The following is a 6,262-nucleotide window of genomic DNA, read 5'->3' as shown; positions in this document are numbered from 1 at the left end:
GGTCATCTACAGCAGTACGACGCTTCGGCAGCGTCCGTCCGCAGACGACAGCGTCTCGTCCTTCACCGGCTATATCGGTAACGTTGTGCAGCTTCGGCAAATTCAGAATCCTATAAATCGTTTTCGCAACCATCTTTTCTCATAACAGCCTTGTACTCGCAGTAGTCACTCCTAGTGTCCATTGCATGCTTAATTGTATTTTGACGCGAGAGACCAATCAGTGGAACGATACAGAAGAGTGTGCCTGCCTAGGATGGCATCTTTCCACTCACAGTAGCCAGTCTCATTTACACGTAAATTCCAGTTAGGTTTCCCAAATCTACTGCCAAACAACCTCAGTTTGTGTTAATGAAATGTTGCGCAGTTGAAGTTTTTGTTTATATGTTTGTTCTCACTTGACCTTGACATTAGTTAATAAATCTCTTTGTGATACCGTAGGTCCATGTTATTAATTTTTAAACAACACCCATTCTCATTCCCTATGATGTCATTTAATTTGTTGTGGGTGTGAAGCGATTAATTTAATTTTATGACAAGTTAGCCAACTCAGGTTTGATCCACACTGGGGCCACTAGTTAGATTTCTTTGCACTATTGATAACCGTGGCACCTCTTGGATCTGGTGGTTACGACTTTTTTGTCGTTTGGCAGACGGCGAACTGCTGCCACTACAGGCTAGCTTGCAATGTTAGGTGAACACGAAGGGTCATAACATCATAACACAGTTTTAACACCTGAAAGAGCTTAAACTGGACTCGCTAATTGGAATGCACTGTAGTCGAAAGATTTACAAACAACAAAGCAAACAAGTATTTCGCACTGAAGTCGGAGGTAAAAAGTTTACTAGTAAGGCTTATCACGTTTCGTCAACAGAAAAAACATCACTCAAAAAAGGTTAGAAGGTAAATGCCTTCTGATTTAACGAAAGCAACTGTAGGGATGGAACAATGAGAATTGTGAGATGAGACCTGTGAGCAATGAAAAGCGACAGTGAAACATGACGGAGTGTTACCATTAACCCAGCGGTCATCGAACAGCAGCCCGTTGGCCACATGTGGCCCGAGTGAAATATTCATGTGGTACGCGATTGTTAGCCGTATTTTATAATAATATGCATCTATCAACTAACAGACGAATCCAGAAACGTCCATTAACGGCGGCCCGTGCATGCCGCGCAATCGTTAGGTTCTCTAATTCTGTCTTTGCCTAAATTTCGGGTACGTGTTTACCTTCCGCGATCACAGTGGATAGCCGGCGCTTCGCCGACTGAAGAGAACAAATCACGCTCGCGCGGTGAGTCTTCTGCCGCTGTTAATGGAACATTTACACCGGTGATGAGCTAGGGGCGCTATACTGCCATACGTTTATATGTTGTGGCCTAGTGGAAAAGTGCTACTTGACGCCTTCTTCTTTCGGGAGGTTCCTGAAGTCCAGACCTGGCTGTTAACTAAGAGAAGCGCCTTAAGCAGGAAGTCAGCCTGAATTTATCAGTTTTGGAAGAATATGGAACTGTTACTTCAGGACGGTCACAGAGGAAAAGATTATCTGTTAAGAATTTAATGCTAAAATTGTCTCTGCGGATCTCACCGGAAATTTGGCACCACTGTCACATCGAAGTGCAGCACCAGTCGGCCTAATAGAGCCCACCAATGAGGTCACTTTCAAACTCTGTCAGGTGCTGATAACACCGTCAACTCAAACGAGGATGTGGCATCACCGTGTTCTTTACAGTGATCACTCATTATCTGATGCTGTACTAGCCCCGCTATGCCCTACTAGACCTGGTAGCAGCACTAAATATGAACAACACTAATGCATAGTGGTGTCCGTTCAACCTGTCGCAGAGAATTGTATCTCTAATCGTTTATGTACCTGGTGACGGTGTATAAGTGGACTATATTACATTGACGTCCAGTCATGCCTTCTTGTTGCTTCACTATTTTTATCAGGCAATGTACACTCCTGGAAATTGAAATAAGAACACCGTGAATTCATTGTCCCAGGAAGGGGAAACTTCATTGACACATTCCTGGGGTCAGATACATCACATGATCACACTGACAGAACCACAGGCACATAGACACAGGCAACAGAGCATGCACAATGTCGGCACTAGTACAGTGTATATCCACCTTTCACAGCAATGCAGGCTGCTATTCTCCCATGGAGACGATCGTAGAGATGCTGGATGTAGTCCTGTGGAACGGCTTGCCATGCCATTTCCACCTGGCGCCTCAGTTGGACCAGCGTTCGTGCCGGACGTGCAGACCGCGTGAGACGACGCTTCATCCAGTCCCAAACATGCTCAATGGGGGACAGATCCGGAGATCTTGCTGGCCAGGGTAGTTGACTTACACCTTCTAGAGCACGTTGGGTGGCACGGGATACATGCGGACGTGCATTGTCCTGTTGGAACAGCAAGTTCCCTTGCCGGTCTAGGAATGGTAGAACGATGGGTTCGATGACGGTTTGGATGTACCGTGCACTATTCAGTGTCCCCTCGACGATCACCAGTGGTGTACGGCCAGTGTAGGAGATCGCTCCCCACACCATGATGCCGGGTGTTGGCCCTGTGTGCCTCGGTCGTATGCAGTCCTGATTGTGGCGCTCACCTGCACGGCGCCAAACACGCATACGACCATCATTGGCACCAAGGCAGAAGCGACTCTCATTGCTGAAGACGACACGTCTCCATTCGTCCCTCCATTCACGCCTGTCGCGACACCACTGGAGGCGGGCTGCACGATGTTGGGGCGTGAGCGGAAGACGGCCTAACGGTGTGCGGGACCGTAGCCCAGCTTCATTGAGACGGTTGCGAATGGTCCTCGCCGATACCCCAGAAGCAACAGTGTCCCCAATTTGCTGGGAAGTGGCGGAGCGGTCCCCTACGGCACTGCGTAGGATCCGACGGTCTTGGCGTGCATCCGTGCGTCGCTGCGGTCCGGTCCCAGGTCGACGGGCACGTGCACCTTCCGCCGACCACTGGCGACAACATCGATGGACTGTGGAGACCTCACGCCCCACGTGTTGAGCAATTCGGCGGTACGTCCACCCGGCCTCCCGCATGTCCACTATACGCCCTCGCTCAAAGTCCGTGAACTGCACATACGGTTCACGTCCACGCTGTCGCGGCATGCTACCAGTGTTAAAGACTGCGATGGAGCTCCGTATGCCACGGGAAACTGGCTGACACTGACGGCGGCGGTGCACAAATGCTGCGCAGCTAGCGCCATTCGACGGCCAACACCACGGTTCCTGGTGTGTCCGCTGTGCCGTGCGTGTGATCAATGCTTGTACAGCCCTCTCGCAGTGTCCGGAGCAAGTATGGTGGGTCTGACACACCGGTGTCAATGTGTTCTTTTTTCCATTTCCAGGAGTGTATATTAAAATATGCACCCTTTTAGGTCTCACTCTACTGACAAGGGAACCTCCCCATCGCACCCCCCTCAGATTTAGTTATAAGTTGGCACAGTGGATAGGCCTTGATAAACTGAACACAGAACAATTGAGAAAACAGGAAGAAGGTGTGTGGAACTGTGAAAAAATAAGCAAAATATACAAACTGAGTAGTCCATTGGCCACATAGGCAACATAATGGACAAAGTGAGCTTATGAGCGCCGTGGTCCCGTGGTAGCGTGATCAGCTGCTTAATGAGAGGTTCTTGGTACAAGTCTACCCTCGACTGAAAATTTTACTTTCTTTATTTTTGCATAGTTATTATCTGTCCGTTCGTTCATTGACATCTCTGTTCACTGTAATAAGTTTAGTGTCTGTGTTTTGCGACCGCATCGCAAAACCTTGCGATTAGTAGACGAAAGGACGTGCCTCTCCAATGGGAACAGAAAACATTTGATCGCAAGGTCATAGGTCAACCGATTCCTCCACAGGAAAACACATCTGATATATTCTATACGACACTGGTGACGGCATGTGCGTCACATGACAGGAATATGTTGTCGACCCACCTAACTTGTACACTTGGCGAATGGGTAAAAAGATTCTTCTACCTTGTCCGATTTAGGTTTTCTTGTGGATGTGATAATCACTCCCAAAAAAGTGATGAAAACATAAGAGTTTGTCACATAAACTGAAAATAAAAAATTTAACTTTTCTCTCGATGGAAGATTTGAACCAAGGACCTATCGCTCCGCAGCTGCTCACGTTACCACGAGACCACGGCGCTCCTGCGTTTCCATCGTCCAATATGTTGCTTATCTTCCCTTGAACTACTAAGTTTGTGTATTTTGCTTATTTTTTCACAGTTCCACACAACTTCTTCCTGTTATCTCAATTGATCTGTGTTCAGTTTTTCAAGGCCTATCCACTGTGCCAACTTATAACTAAATCTGAGGGGGGTGTGATGGGGAGGTTCCCTTGTGAGTGTTACACTGAGCCCGCATCTCGTGGTCGTGCGGTAGCGTTCTCGCTTCCCACGCCCGGGTTCCCGGGTTCGATTCCCGGCGGGGTCAGGGATTTTCTCTGCCTCGTGATGGCTGGGTGTTGTGTGCTGTCCTTAGGTTAGTTAGGTTTAAGTAGTTCTAAGTTCTAGGGGACTTATGACCACATCAGTTGAGTCCCATAGTGCTCAGAGCCATTTGAACCATTTTTTTGTTACACTGAAGTAAAAAAAAATCATGGGATAGCGATATGCACAGAATAAATATGGCGGTAGTACGGCGTCCATAAGGCATGAAAGCGCAGTGCATTGGTGGAGCTGTCATTCCTACTAAGGCGAATCGTGTAAAAAGGTTCACGACGTGATAGCGGCCGAACGACGGGATTTTGAACGCAGAATGGTAGATGGAGCTACACGCATGGGACATTACATTTCGGAATTGGTTCAGGAATTCAATATTCTGAGACCCACAGAGTCAAGAGTGTGCCGAGAATGCCAGATTTCAGGCATTACCTCTCACCGCGGACAATGCACTGGCCGATGGCCTTCAGGTAACGACCGGGAGCAGTGGCGTCTGCGTAGAGTTGTCAGTGCTAACAGGCGAGCAAGACTGCGTGAAAAACCGCAGAAATCAGTGTGGGACGTTCCATGAACGCTCGGACGGCGCTGCGAAACTGGGCTTTACTGGGCTACGGCAGCAGACGACCGATGCGAGTGCCTTTGCTAACAGTTAGACATCGCCTGCAGCGACTCTCCTGGGTTCGTGACCATATCGGTTGGACCCTAGACGACTGGAAAACAGTGGTCTGCCAGATAAGTTCCGATTTCAGTAGGAAACAGCTGATGGTACGATTCGAGAGAGGTGCAGACCCCACGATCCCATGGACCTAACTTGTCAACAAGGCACTGTGCAAGGTGGTGGTGCCTACGTAATGGTGTGCGCTGTGTTTACGTGGAATTGACTGGGTCTTACATCTACATCTACATCTACATCTACATCTAGATCTACACAGATACTCCGCAAGCCACCGTACGGTGCACGGTGGAGGGTCCCCCTGCACCACTAACGGTCATTTCCTCTCCTGTTCAACTCGCAAATAGAGCGAAGCAGAAACGATGCCTAATTCCTTCCATATAATCCCTAATTTCTCGTATCTTATCTTTGTGGTTCTTACGCGCAATGTGTGTTGGCGGCAGTAGTATCGTTTAGCATTCCGCATCAAATGCCGTTTCTCTAAATTTTCTCAATAGTGTTTCTCCAAAAGAACGTCACATCGCCTTCGCTCCAGGGATTCCCATGTGAGATCCCGAAGAATCTCTTGTAACATTTACGTGTTGTTCGAAATTCCCGGTAACAAATCTAGCAGCCCGGTTTTGAATTGCTTTGATGTCTTCCTTCAATCCGACCTGGTACGGCTCCCAAAGACTCTAGTAGTACTCAAGATTAGGTCGTACCAGCGACTTGACTGTGTCAAGCAGGGCACTAGTAATACTGTATCTGAACATTACTGGTTATGTCTTCCTACTCATCCGCATTAACTCACATTCCTCCTCATTTAGGGCTAGCTGCAATTCATCACATCAATTGGAAATTTTGTGTACATCGTCTTGTATCTTCCTACCATCGCTCAACTTCGACAACTTACTGTACGCCACGGCATAATCAGCAAACAACTTCAGATTGCTCAAAAAATGGCTCTGAGCACTATGGGACTCAACTGCTGTGGTCATCAGTCCCCTAGAACTTAGAACTACTTAAACCTAACTAACCTAAGGACGTCACACACATCCATGCCCGAGGCAGGATTCGAACCTGCGACCGTAGCAGTCGCACGGTTCCTGACTGCGCGCCTAGAACCGCGAGAC

The sequence above is a fragment of the Schistocerca nitens genome, chromosome 5 (assembly GCF_023898315.1).
Source record: "Schistocerca nitens isolate TAMUIC-IGC-003100 chromosome 5, iqSchNite1.1, whole genome shotgun sequence".
NCBI classification, from domain to species: domain Eukaryota; kingdom Metazoa; phylum Arthropoda; class Insecta; order Orthoptera; family Acrididae; genus Schistocerca; species Schistocerca nitens.
The sequence above is the reverse complement of the archived record's forward strand: the minus strand, read 5'-3'. Positions refer to the sequence as shown.